This window comes from Pan paniscus, chromosome 11 (genome assembly GCF_029289425.2).
Source record: "Pan paniscus chromosome 11, NHGRI_mPanPan1-v2.0_pri, whole genome shotgun sequence".
In the NCBI taxonomy this organism is placed as follows: domain Eukaryota; kingdom Metazoa; phylum Chordata; class Mammalia; order Primates; family Hominidae; genus Pan; species Pan paniscus.
Window position 1 is genome coordinate 22,242,259 of NC_073260.2, and position 15,232 is coordinate 22,257,490.

A 15,232-nucleotide genomic window follows, 5' to 3' on the forward strand; every position below is an offset into this window, starting at 1 on the left:
TACCAAAACAAAAAAAAAAACCTTGTTGAGATTATAACTTGTATTTCATTTACTCAATATTAAATTTATGGGGAGAAAGCATCTTAACAATATTGAGTATTACAATCTGCAAACATGGTATATTTATTTATTTAGATTTTCTTTATCTTGACAGTGTTACATTGTTTTCATTGAAGATATATTGCATACTTTTTCTTAAACATATTACTAAGTATTTGAGAGTTTTTTCTACACTATTGTAAATAGAATTATTTTTGAATTTTTTTTTTTAGCTTTTGCTGCCAGTATGTAGAAATACAATTAACTTTTGTATATTTACCATTTATATTTCAATCATGCTAAAGTAATTTATTCTAATAGTTGTTTTGTATATTCTTTGTGCTTACTTTTATAAATAATTATGTCATCTTTAAAAAATACAGTTTCATTCCTTCCTTTCAAACTTTAAGCTTTTTCTTTTTCTTGCTTTATTGAAATGGCTAAAGCAAGGGTGTCTATATATATTTCATTTTCAGCAGTTTGACTGTGATGTGCAACTCTTTCTTTTTCCCATGTTTAAATCATGTTTGATTTTCCATGAGCTTTGCGAATTTGATAATTTATATCTTACATTAAATTTGGTAAATTCTAGCCTTTATTTCTTTATTTTTATTATTCTATATCTCTCTGAGACTCCAGTTATCTGTATTTAGACTGTTTGATATTGTCCCATGGGTCCTTTAGACATGGTTTAATTTTTCTTACTTCATTTCTCAGATTGGGGAGTTGGAAAAGTTCTGTTAATCAAAGCCATTGATTATTTTCTTCATTTAATTAAGCCCATCCAGTGTTTTTTTTTATTTTATACATATTCAGTTCTAAAATATCTATTTGGTGCATATATTTGTAGATATAGTTTTTTCCTGCCAATAGTCCTCACATTTTTAGTCATTACAATCACCATTTCCTTTACCCAACTGATCACAGCTATTGCTGTTAAAGTTCTTGTCTGCTAATTTCAACATCTGGGTCATCTTAGAGTTGGCCTTTGCTGGTTGTCTTTTCCCTTGGGAATGAATGAAACTTGCCTGGTTTACCATATGTTGAGTAATTTTGGATTTAACTTTGGAAATTGTGAATTTATTTTATGAAGACTCTTGGGTTTTGTTATTTTTCTTTAATGCTCATGTTTTGTTTTTGAAGGCAGTTAATTTGGTTGGACTTCAGCTGTCCTGACTTTGGTGAGCAGCAGCTCAAATCTCCGTGTTTTATTATCTTCAGCTGAGCCTGTCAGGGCCTGCCTTTCACATGTGTAGTCCAGAGGTCAGCTGGAGATATGGGCAGAGATTATACACAGATTGTGGGCTCCCCTTCTCTGGGTCTCTCCTTTTCTTGATTCTTCCCTCACTCTCTGCTGGCTTTACTTGATCTGGGATCCATCCACTGGGTCCTCAGTCCAGACAATGGCAAACTTACTCCTGCTGCTTCAGGTTCCCTGAGCTATGCTGTAAGTGTAGACTACCCTCAAAGGAAGAACCTTGAAGATGAGAAATTCATCCTGTGCTGGCTACTTCCTCTACTTTTCAACTTCTTTCCAAAATATGCCTGCTTTTATTTACTTCCAGGAGCCCTCAGGTAGTATTTTTGGCATTTTGTCCAGAATGTATCATTATTATCTGCACAAGGATAGGTCTGTTACTAGCGTACTCCTCTGTACCATATGCAGAACCTCCTCTGTATTTGATATTAATCATTTTGTTAACATAGGATTTGTGTTTTTATCCCCTTTCTTAAAACTTGTATTGAAATGTAAGTATTTTCTACATTATTTTATCATCATCATCAAAGCCTAATATTCTAACATCATTAACCATTCCCCTCAAGTTGGACATTAAGGCAATTTTCCATTTTCCAATATTTATAAATAATGTTGCAATGAGTATAACAGTGCATAAAGCCCATCCTGTGTTTAGGATGGGTCCCTTATGGTGAATTCCCAGAAGCAGGTCAAAATGGATGGGCATTTTTTAAGGTTCTTTTTTATATTGCCAAATTGCTTCCCAAAAGGACCGTATAAATTTGCACTGCTTGCAGCAATTTAGGAAAATGATCATTTCATAAAATAATATCCAGACAGCACTGGATATTATTAAAGCAAGAAATAACTTTTTTATTTCAAAAGATGAAAAATTATAACCAAAAATTTATGAACATATATATACATAACATTTTAATGGCAGAGGATAGATCTTCCTGGTTCTATGGCAGCAGATTCCAACGTGAAATAGGCGTATTTCAGAGAAGACTCTGAAAAATAAAATTCTGAACAAATAATCACAGACAATTAAAAAGAGCAGGGAAATTGGGAAGCATAGAGGGAGAAGATATACTTGTATAGGAAACTAAAAGATGACAGAAAAGGCCAAAAAGGTGAAACAGTTTAGCCCAAACTCATGAGAATACTCCCGGAAAGGCTGAGGCTTCAAAATTGTCAATGCATGGTGGACAAATTTGAAAGAAAATAAGCAAAGGTAAAACAAACTTTTAAAATTGCTTTTGGAACAATAAGAATAAGAAAATAGTTGTCCTATTGGATGAAACAACTGAAACTTTATTACCAGATGAAAGTAAAGAACTAAGTTCATTCTGATTCTGTCAGATTTGTCACACATCAAGAAAAAAATCTGAAAACTAAGAAAGGGAGAATAAAGATATTTTATAAGAAGTGGAATTCTAACACAGAAGTATTAAGTATTTACTTGGAAGTGGCTGCCTTGATTTCCATCTCTAGACCCAATCAAATTACTTCCAGGGGCTAAAATAATCTTGAGATGTTTTCAGAACCAGAGAGTTGGGTGTAATCTTGGAGAAATCAAGGCAGGAACAAGAGTTTCCAAAATTCTATTGAAGGACAGATTTATTTTTATTTATTTATTTGTTTATTTTTTGAGACAGGGTCTCCCTCTGTGTTTATTTATTTATTTATTTATTTATTAATTTTTTGAGACAGAGTCTCCCTCTGTCGCCCAGGCTGGAGTGCAGTGGCAAGATCTCGGCTCACTGCAACCTCTGCCTCCCAGGTTCAAGCGATTTTCCTGCCTCAGCCTCTTGAGTAGCTGGAATTACAGGCATGTATCTCCACGCCCAGCTAATTTTTGTATTTTTAGTAGAGACGGGGGTTTCACTATGTTAGCCAGGCTGCAAACTCCTGGCCTCAAGTGATCCGCCCACCTCGGCCTCCCAAACTGCTAGGATTACAGCCTTGAGTCACCATGCCCAGCCGGAAGGACAGATTTTATCCAGCTTACTAATAAATGGTGAAGCACTATTGAATCTTGATTATGATTCTCAAGTACAATGAGGTGGGTTTGTCAAATTTACATGGTCAATATGTGACGGGAAGTTGGGAGCACCAGAAGCCATCATGGGTTCATGAAGAAAAATTATGCCAGATGTATTGCATTTCTATTTGGGTTGGTTTGTTGCATGGGAAGATCAGGGATATACCACAGATACCAGATACCTGAATGCACCCAAGATATTTGACAAAGCAAGGTCACACAGCCAGTTTGGAGATGGAGTTTGTTGGGAAGTTAAGTGTCTTTCTATTCCCAGGATTCCATGCTAGGTTTTCCCTAGTGAGAACTCTCTGGTTCTCACAAGTATATTAATTTCTGCATGTGTTTATTTGAATATTCAATCTTCCCAATTAAATGTAAGCTCTCTGATGGCAGAAACTATTTCTGTTTCACTTCCCAGTGCATGTCCACTTCTAGGCACATTATGGGCTCCCAACAGATTGAATGAACAAAATGTGTGTGTGTGTGTGTGTGTGTGTTTTGTTTTGTTTTTTTCCAAAGGGCACAATTGTAGGCTGCTTGATAGTATAGTCAAGATGGTTTACTTTTATTCAATTACATGTTCTCAAAGAGTTTTCATTCACAGTCTGATGTCACCCTGAAGAGGGTTCTCTGCCCATTAGCTGTCAAGTTTTATTCCAACATGAATGTCAGTGTCTTAAAGAAGGGAATACCTAGCATGGAATACTGGGAATAACAAGGGCCACAGTTAAACTTCCCAACCAACCCCGTCTCTGTACTGGCTGCGCAATCTTTCTCAAGACAATCCCTGAAGATATCAATTTATTGATATTTAACACATGGATATCAGCATCAACTTAATTGCAGTCTTACATGTACTCAGTGATTGTACCATACATAAATGTTTAGTCCTGTTGCTTGACATGTAGCAGGCAGTCAGTCACTCTTGTTCCCTTTCTTACCTCCTGCTCCTTTTCAGGTTTATTCAACTCATAAAGGCCTGTAGTCAGGGAATAGTGCAACTATGAGATCAGAAGATTAGGACCAAAAAAGTACATCTTGAGAGACTAGAAGAAAGGGTTGAAATATACAGATACAATTTGGTAGTACAAAACGTTCTTTACTTTGGTTTAGAAAAATCAATTCTACAAATACATGATAGGAAAGACCAGATTTATTTGCAGTGCATGTCAACAAGGAACTGAGGGCATGTTGAATGTAAGTCAGCTGCCAATAAAGCTGAAGCAGGCTTGGGCTGCATTATTATAAGTCTTGTGTCAGAGAGAGGGTGGTGTAGTCCATTATTGCTCTATGCGGGTCAGATCACACCTGAATTAGCATGCCCAATTCTGGACATCAAAACGCAAAAAGAATGTGAGAAAATTGAACTATTTTAGAAAGGATACGGCAGAATGAATTTGAAATATGGGATGCATATCAAAATTGCTAAGATTTGAAAACAATGATGTAATACCCAGTGTTACAGAAGATACAGTGAAATAGTCACTCATATACAGCTGATTGGGATAAAATTGGTATATCCTTTCGGGAGGGTGTCTTGACAATATAGATCAAAAAACCTTAACTATGTCGAAACCCTTTGACCCATCAATTTCTCTTTCAACACTCAAGAAATTTCTACATGGGGATGCATAGGGATGTGTAGAAATATTTACCTGTAAGAATGTGTGATAAAATAGTGAAAAACTGGAAACAATGTAAAATTTAAACAATAAGAAATTGGTTAAATAAGCAGTACATTGACATAGTAATTCTACTATGTCAATAGTAGAACTTTTCAGGCATTAGATGATATTGAAGATGAATACTTAATGGAATGATAATATTTATGACATTTTAATTAGCTTTAATTCCATAAGCAATCTATATTTATTTTCTCACAAAAAGGAAAAAAGATAAGAAGAATATCTCAATATTCAGAGAAAATCACCAGTATCATTTGGGTATATGTAGGTATAGATACATGTATAGATGAATATTTTGTACATATAAATCTAGATGTGTGCACATGCACAGACACACATATGACATATGTAAATTACATAATAGAAAAAGTTGTCAGGTATATAATTTAACCCCAATATGTATTCCTAGCATAAATAAATGTATCAGTAGATAGATAGATAGATAGATAGATATTTTTTACAAAATTCACAGGATATGCTCAAGTAACAAGACAATGAAACCTAGTTGTAAAAACGTATGCATATAAATGCACTGTTAAAATCTCAAAGTAAGAGAAGTCAGTTGGGAGTAATAAAATTTGACTTGATTATTATTTTCTTCTTTGTGCCTTTCTTATTTTTGAAAACATTTCTACAATAAATATGTACTGACTTTATAATTCAAAAATTATAATTTTTAAACATATAAGGAATGGCTGAAGGAATTAATAAAAATATGTAGCTTGGGCTGGGTGCAGTGGCTCACGTTTATAATCCCAGCACTTTGGGAGGCTGAGGGGGGTGGATATCACTTGAGGCCAGGAGTTTGAGACTACCCTGGCCAACACGGCAAAATCCCGTCTCTATTAAAAATACAAAAATCACAGCTACTCAAGAGGCTGAGGCACAAGAATAGCTTGAAAATCGGAGGCGGAGGTTGCAGTGAGCCGAGATTGCGCTACTGCCCTCCAGCCTGGGTTACAGAATGAGATTCTGTCTCAAAAGAAAAAAAAAAAGAAGAAAAGAAATATGTAGCTTGGATGAAAAGATTGTGAATGGGCACATAAGCAAACTCAGATGACTGAGGACCATCATATAGGGAAGCTAACAGTCTGACTCTACCATTTCAAAAGTCTGGACGGAATCTAGAAAGTGGAAATATCACGGAACTTAATACCTGACCAACCTCAGATACTCAAATCTGCCCCCTTACTCTACTGTAGCTTCCAGAATTGGTTCTATATTCTCCTCTCTGCTCTGCCATTTATGAGCTATGGGACCTTGACCAAGGCATCTGTAGTGTCTCTGACCCTCCGTGTCCTCATCTTTCAAGTGGGAATAGCAATGCCCATCTCATCCAGTTATTGTGAATGTCAAATGAGCTGCTGTGTTTGGGAAGAGAGTAAAAGTATTATCTGTTATGCAATATCTGTGAGATGATAATATCTTTTTCAGTCGCACCGTATGTCAGGAACAGGACAGACCTAGGACCAGGGTCTCTGGACACCACACCAGCTCATCTTCCCATTGCCCAGGCTGCCATATGGTGATAACTTGGAAAGAGTGTGGAGATTTTTGTAGGACTGGAAAAGGGGAGTGTTTTGTTTACCTATGGTTGCATGATATAGCATCCCAAAGCTAGTGCATTAAAGCAACAGTCTTATACTCACGGATTCCAGGAGTCAGGGAGTCATAATGATAAAGGAAAGGTGAATTATCTCAGTTCCACAAGGACTGGACTTCAGCTTGGAAAACTCAAAACATCCACGGGTAACAGATGGCAGAGGGTAGAATCAACTAGAAGGTTCTCTCATGTTTTTGCCACCTGGGATGGGATGGGATGTCTTAAATGCTGGGCTTAGCTGAGACTCTTGACTCAACCACTTACACATAGCCTTTCTATGTGGCTAAGGATCTCACAGCACCGTGGCAGTTTTCCTAAGAGGAAACATCTAGAGAACCAGTGTTTTTAGAAAGCCAGGCAAAAGCTTTATTGCTTTTCAGGTTCTATCTCTAGAAATCCTGCAGAGTCACTTCCTCTGCATTCTGTAGATTAGAGTTACGTTCCTAAGGCCAGCCTAGATTTGGGGGCAGGGAAATGAGACTCTGCCTTTGATGGGGGTGTGGCGAAGGTCTCATTGCAAAAGATAAGGCAGGATGGGAGATTTTGTTATGGCCCCGTTTGGAAAATATACCATCCCACAGGGAGGAGTGGGATGTTCAAGAAGACAAAGCGTTACTTCCCTGGAAGAGTGAGTTAAGCTAGATTGGTGAGCTTCTCCCTCATAAGTAGTTATTTAAGCCAAAATTCAGGGATAAATTGGGTCATTTCCTTTCTTGGGTGATGGAATGATCCCCCTCTGAGATGGCCATATTACGTTAAAGGTCAAGTGAGTAATGGGTTTAAACTGCAACAATAAAGAGTACTTATTTAAAAAATAAGCAAAGCTTTTATTAGGTATCTTTTTTATTAGCAAGCATTAGAAGTTCATTGGAGGAGAATTTTTAAATGCATAGGAGCAACAATAAGAAATGTTTTAAAGCACACCTAAATCTTATCATCCAGAGAAAAACCACCGTAACACCTTAATATGTTTCCTTCAATATGTTTTTGCATGTGTGTATTTACCTATATTTTATGTGTGCACTTTAAAAACAGAATACTGTTGTTTTTAAAATATGTTTTATTATATGCTTCTTAAAACTTTGTTCATAACCTTAGATCATGACATCTCAGAATGACTTTTTACTTTTTTCTCCTTTATTTTTATTACATACACAGAATGGCATTCATACCAAATATGAGCAAGCATGTATAAATTTACACAAACGGAGTCCCTCTTTGTATTCTTCTCTGCATATTTTTTTACCCAAAAGTATGTCATGGAGAGGTTTGTATGTCTATAATTCAGATCTACGTCACTGTTTTCAATGGTCTTACGAAAGACTATATGCTATGATTTTTTCATCAGTCTTCTGTAAATGGACCTGTCAGTTATTTCTTATTCTTTCCCTGAAATTATAAACAATCAGGTTTAGCTATATTTTATCATATATAGGTTTTCACCATAAAAATCCATTTTAAAAATTCAGCATGAATCCCAAGAATGCCGCCGAAATTTCTTCCCTGGGGGATCAGACAAACCAGGGTTTGAATCCATATCCTTCCACTTAGCTGGCTGGGTGACCACAAGTAAGGAGCTCCACCTCTCCTGGCCACATTTGGAGGAATAGCATAGTAACCTCTGTGTAAAGTGCCTGGCACTGTGCCTGGCCTATAGCAGGTGCCTGATGGCAGGTAGCAGTTGTGGTCAAAACATCTCCGAGAAGTGAATGTGTATGAACATTTGTGGTTTAGCTCTAGAGCTCAGAGCAATTGTGAGTTGTGTGGTATAGGGGGTGTGGGAAGTTTACCCACTTCTGTCCTTTTTCTATGACTGGGACCATTTGTATTCCCTAGATGGTTGGGGGTCAGATGGGTTTTTCCATTCCTGAACCACATATTTCTTTATCTGGCACAGTTCTGGGTAATCTAAAAATGCAATATCACTGTCACCAGCTTGAGGAAGACACGGAGCCTGAATAATTTAACATGTCACCACCATCCATCATGATAGCAAGAGCAGGAGATGGAGTGTGGAGGGCTGGGCCTGTCGGGGCTGGCAGAGCAGGTCTGTGGACAGGGCAGCCCAAGAATAGAAGGTAGATTGCAAAAGAAGAGCAGTTAGTTAACTGTCATAGGCCCAGGAAAGACCTTGTATCATCTTGCTCCATACTTTTCCATAACATGACTTTCATGTTGTTCGGATGCCCTGATTAGCCCCAGAGCACACCTGGGGTCAAATTCCTAGTTTACCACCAAATATCTATGCCATCTAGGGGAAGCCTTTAAATATCTCTGAATATCTTCATTTATTTAGCAGCAAAATTGAGGTAAGAATTCTCATGTAGAAGGCTTTGCTAAGCCCTAGAATGGCATGCCAAGAATATCTAAAATGCTTTCCTACTAGAAAGCAAACTCCAATAAATCAGTAATTTTTGTCTGTTTTATTGAGGCTTTATCTTCAGTACCTAGACAGTGTTTGGGACAGCATGGGCCCTGAGTAAATGATTGTTTAAAGAATGCATAAACAAATGAGTGAGTATTGTGATGATTTTAGGTGAACATGTGGCCTTGGACAAACTGAATGGTCACCTTCTGCATCCCCACACACTGGGCTAGGACTCCAGAGGTCTGAGCTCTTGATTCTTCCAAGGTGGCTATGTAATTCTTCCACTCTGTGCCCCAACTTTCCCTCTCCCTGTCTCTCTCACAGCTCTCACATTCCCCATTTATGGTTCTATCACTAATTTAGTGATATTACAAAAAAAAAAAAGTGGGTTTCTTTTTTTACGTTTTGTGAGATATAATTCACATAAGATAAAATTAATCATTAATTGGCCAGGCACGGTGACTCATGCCTGTAATCCCAGCACTTTGGGAGGCCAAGGCAGGCAGATCATCTAAGGTCAGGAGTTCGAGACCAGCCTGGCCAATGTGGTGAAACCCCGTCTCTATTAAAAATACAAAATTAGCAGGGCATGGTGATGCACACGTGTAATCCCAGCTACTCAGGAAGCTAAGGCAGGAGAATCGCTTGAACCCAGGAGGCAGAGGTTGAAGTGAGCTGAGATCATGCCACTGTACCCCAGCCTGGGTGACAAGAGTGAAACTCTGTCTCAATAATAATAATAATAAATCATTTTAAAGTGTATAATTCAGTGGCATTTAGTACATTCACAAGGTTGTACAGCCATCACCTCTGTCCAGTTCCAAGACATTTCTACCACCCCTAAAAGAAACTCAGTAGTTATTAACAGTTACCCCTCATTCCCATTTTCCTCTGTCCAGCCCTAGCCACCACTAGTCTACTTCCATCTCTATGGATTTAGCTATCCTGGATATTTCATATAAATAGAATATGAATATACTATGTTACCTTTAATGTCTGGCTTCTTTCACTTAGCAAAATATTTGCAACATTCATCCACATTGTAGCATGTATCAGTATTCCTTTTTATGGCGGAATAATATTCTATGTCTATATACCACATTTTGTTCATCCATTCATCAGGTGATTGACATTTGGGTCGTTTGTACCCTTCGACTTGTAAATAGTGCTGCTATGAACATTCATGTACAGATACTTGTTTGAATGCCCTATCTTCAGTTTTGGGGCTGGAGGTATATACCTAGGAGTGGAAATCCTGCATCATGTGGTAATTCTGTGTTTAACTTCTTAAGGAACCACCAAAGTGGTTTTCACAATGGCTGCACCATTTTGCATATCCAGCAGCAATGTATGAGGGTTCCAACGTCTCCACAACCTCACCAACATCTGCTATTTTCCATTATTTTGATTATCACCCACCCAGTGGGTATGATGTGATATCTATGGTTTCGGTTTGCATTTTCTATTGACTAATGACAGTAAGCATGTTTTTATGAGAACAGAGCATTTTTGAATCAGACATACATCAGATTCAAATTTGGGCTCTGCCATTTGTGTAATTTTGATTAAGCAACAGTGAGATTCTGAATATTTATTTGTCCACCAATAAAATGGGATTAACTCCTACATCTCGGACCCCTTGTGAGGTGTAGGAGGGATATTGCATGTAAGGTACCTGGGGCAGTACTTATCACACCGTGGCATGTGTTTAGCTCACCTTCTTAATGGCTCCACCTCAGGCTCTGTGGTACCAGAAGAACCAAGGGCCCAAGCAGCAAGGATAGAAAGGCTGCTGGTTCCAGCAGATAGATTACCTCTTCTTTTTTCTTGCCAGTCTCTAACCATTCTCACTTTCTCTCAGCCCCTAAATGGAAGTACGGGAGCAGCCCTGTGTAACTAATGGCTGCATTTTATTGCACTAAATCACCAATTTTATATTAAAATGCTAACAGAGGGGGCCCTTTTCTAGCCATCTGAATCACCTCCAAGTCAGACTGTAATTGGCCTGTGGCCCCTTCAGATTATATGGATACTCAGAGGCTGTATGCCTTGGGTGGCTGCCACCTCCCCAGGATGTCACAGCAGGCAGGAGAGTCAGGCGGCACCTCAAACCAGCAGCACTTCCTCCCTTTCATTCTGTTAAACACAGACAAGCATCAAGTAATTGAGGAATGTGCCCTGACTCTCACTTCTTGGTCTTTGTGCAGAATGTTTACATGCAACATACTCTTTTCCCAATAATAACCATTGAGCTGAGTTCTTGTACCCCTTTTAAAGATGAGATCAGAGAGATCAAATGCCCTGTCCAAGGCCATATGCTAATAAGTGAATCAAAGAACTAGAACTCATGTCTGACTCCAATAACTTAATTTCTTTCTACTGAAGTCCATTACTTCCTTTGGCTCATGGATAAACAAATATAGAAACTAACTAGACTCCAAGTGCCTTGAGAGTAGGGACCATAGATACTGTTGTTTAACAGAATCCCAGCTGTGCCATTTTTTCATCCAGGTCAAAAATCCAAATTGTTTTTTAAGATTGAACATTTTAGTGGAGGTCGTGGCTTATTCATCTTCATCTTGTACTCAGATCCTTGCCCTTAATTATGCTCAGTAATATTTGTTGTACAAATATGTCTAGAACTGTGTTCTCCAATATGGTGAGCAGCTGAAATGTGGCTTGTCTGTATTGTGATGTGCTGTAAGCACAAAATGCATACTGGGTTTTGAAGACTTATGAAAAATATATAAAATACTTTGGTAATAACTTTATGTTAATTTCATGTTAACATGATAATATTTTAATATACTGAGTGAAATGCAACATATTCTGGAAATTCATTTGAACTTTTATGTCTACCCTTTTAATGGGGCTACTGAAACATTTAAAATGGCATATGTGGTTTGCATTATATTTCTATTGAATCTGGTTTATAGACATTGTTTCTGAGCCTCAGTTTTCACTATGAACACACGGTACTTTAGTACTTACAAGAGGGGAATAAAGGTCAGAAGAGTTTGGAAATGGAGGCTTGACCAGAAGGGAAAGCCTTTATGGAAACCCTTATGGTAGTTATAGGAGTGTGGTCGCTGTGCCTGGACATGTGGAAAGATGGGAGAGTCACAAAGATCTTGCTAAGCCTGATTAGAGTTCCTACAAGAAAACAGGTCCAGGTGTTGGAGTCAATTAAGAGAACTGCTAATCCTTAGTGGTCAACATATCAAGCATTTGCCAGCCCTCTACATCCATATGCATGCATGTGTGTGTGCACACATAGGCACAGACACGCACACTTTCCCTGGTTGTATTAGGTACGAAGCAAGCTTTGCAGGTAGACAGACCAAATTTCAATCCCATTTCTCCCACTTACTACCTCATATCACCTCTCTGAGACAGTTATTCATCTATGAAACCAAAACTCATGATACAGTCCTTATAGGGATGGCTGTGGATATTAAACAAAGTATTCGTTCATATTTTATTATAAACCAGCATTGTAAAAAAGGAATAGATTTACCCGCCACTGTCTGAATTTGAATCGTGGTTCTGCTACTTACAAGCTGTGACCCTGGACAAAATATTTAATTTCCACGTGCCTTCATTTTCTCACCAACTGAAATGGGAATAAATGTAGTAACCTATCTCCTAGGGTTCTTGTAAATATGAAATGAGTCAACCCATGTAAAGGCTTTAGAATAGTGCCTGGAAGAGATACTGCGCTATGCAAGTGTTAGCTTTTCTTACATTAGAATTTCCTGGTGACTTTTCTGTCACTCTGTCTATCTTGCTCCAGTAGGGAAAGAATAAAGTCTGATTCCTGTAAGCCAGATTTGTTCACCATGGTAGGGGCATAACAGGTCATGTGTTTAGGATGGGAGGGAAGATAAAGTGGAGATTGGAAGGAAGGAAGGGAGTGAGAATTTTGCTGAAATGTTTCAGAGTGTGGCTATGGCATCCAAGGGGCTGTGGGAAGAGGCTTGGGTGGCCTCCTAACAGGGATAGACCCTCCTTTTTGCTCTGTGGCTCCAGACATAGCAGAGAGTATGGCAGATGTTTTCTGAACATAAGAGAATGACTTTATCAGATGCCTTCATTTTTCCTTTGGCCAAGAATTATGTATAGACGAACAAAAGTCTTCCTCCTTCCTTTTTTTTTTTTTGGAGACGGAGTCTCGCTGTGTCACCCAGGCTGAAGTGTAGTGGCTTGATCTCGGCTCACTGCAACCTCCACCTCCTGGGTTCAAGCAATTCTCCTGCCTCAGCCTCCAAGTAGCTGGGATTACACGTACATGCTGCCACACCCGGCTAATTTTTTGTATTTTAGTAGAGACGATGTTTCACCTTGTTGCCCAGGCTGGTCTCGAACTCCTGAGCTCAGGCAATCTGCCCGCCTTGGCCTCCCAAAGTGCTGGGATTACAGGTGTGAGCCATCATGCCCAGCCCTTCTCCCTTCTTTTCTTTGTTCTTTCTTCTTCTTTTTTTTTTTAACAGTAAAATATTTTAATGGCAATTTTAAAAGCCCTTCTGGCTTCTGGGGACCTCTGCTCTCCAGTCACTTCCAAAATCTCCATGAGGTCCCTGCCAATTCCATTTCAAAGCTAAGCCTTTAAATGGAGAACTGCATCTGGCAGAATCTGAAATCTGAAGTCTCCTGATGTCTCCAGGCCCTGCTTTTAGTTGCTGGGGATTGGGGAAGTGTGCACTAAGGCTCCGGGACAGACCTTGCCTGATGACACATTTTGGGACAAAGATCAAATGTCGTCCTTTGTACTTTGCCACTCATTAGAACATACCGTCTTAAGGAAGGATGGGTGTGGGGAGGCAGATATTAATCTTTCAATTTTACAGAGCCTTAAACTGAGAGGCAGCATCATAAGTGGCTAGAAATTTGAGCTTGGGCATTAGTTCCACCTGGTTTCGAAGTCCACCTTCACTCATTATTAGCAAATCATTTTTCTTTTCTGAGCATCACTTGCCTCATCTGTAAAGTAGGCACAATGATGCCTCTCTCCTAAGGGTAGTATGAATTCGGAATGAGATGTTGTATACAAAGCTCTGAATGCTGTACTTAGCATCTTGACACTCGAAGGATGATCTGCTCTTTCAGGGTTCGCTCGTGAGTGGTTTTAAGGAAAGCAATGCGTATATTACAGAGAGACCGAATTTGGAGTTGGACAGACTAGCCTCGAAGCTTAACTCTCCTAGTCATCTGCTGTGTGACTATGCAAGTAACTTTGCATGTCTAAGCATGTCTTTGCATCTTTGCTTTATTATCTAGTTTGTTAATTACACCACTCTTATGAGTATATCATGATGAGGATTGTCAGCAATAATGTCTACAAATCTTCTAGGTACATAGCAGATTGTGCAACAATGTTGCTAGAAAGAATGAATGTGTAATAACCATATTGCAGAAAAAGTGTCTGCAAGTAGAATTTCTGTATACTGAATGCCATTTCAAACACCCTACCTGAGGAAATTACATAATAAATCCTTTCGTGCATTGAATAACATTTCCCTTTAATGTATGTTTTTCTTTTCCTCAGTTGAAATTTTTGAATAGGTAATAGGTTTGCATGGTGCTTGATTGAAAAGATGCAAAGAGTTTACAGAGAAAAGTAGCCTCCCTCTGTTCCCATCTTTCAGGCACTTAATTCTCCAACCAGGACAACCATTTTTACCAGATTCTTAAGTCTCCTCCCAGAAAGTCTATTGCTGTAGATGTCTGAAGCCCCATCAATGAAACAATTTTAAATACCAAAGTCCTTATTCTCCCGTGCCCATCTACTCACCCCCAACATCCTCAGAGGCTGTCTCTCCTGGTTATTTCTTCTCTAGAGTAAATAATTTACCAATCCTTTAAGCAATTAAAAAAGCAGAAAGCACAAAGATAACAATAAAACATACCCATATTTCTCTCTTTGGAATTAATGGCTATTAGTATTGTGGCATAATTGCTTTTAGCCTTCTTTTTTATCCTTTCTACAATCAGCTGTTCACAGCATATGAATGCATTACCCTTTTCCCTCCACACTCCTCTGAGTTTGTCTCTGAAGCACCCTTTGCACTCATCTCCTCCTCCCATCCTCGCTGCACAGGCCCTCATGCAAGCCCTGACCTCCATTCACCTAGGTGGTCACTGAGCCTCCTAGCTGCTTACCCTGCCTGGCACCCATCCTGCAGCCTAGGTACCACTGGAGTGTTCTTCCTTGTATACACCATGGTTGGCCAATTCATACTCTTGCTCCAGAACCTTC

The 15,232-nt window shown here is 38.8% G+C and overlaps 1 protein-coding gene across 5 annotated transcripts in view; it reads left to right on the forward strand.

The window, feature by feature from the left end:
• The window catches only part of ASTN2 (astrotactin 2), a 980,114-nt gene that overhangs the window by 302,726 nt on the left and 662,156 nt on the right, over nucleotides 1–15,232 (forward strand). The window lies entirely within an intron of this gene.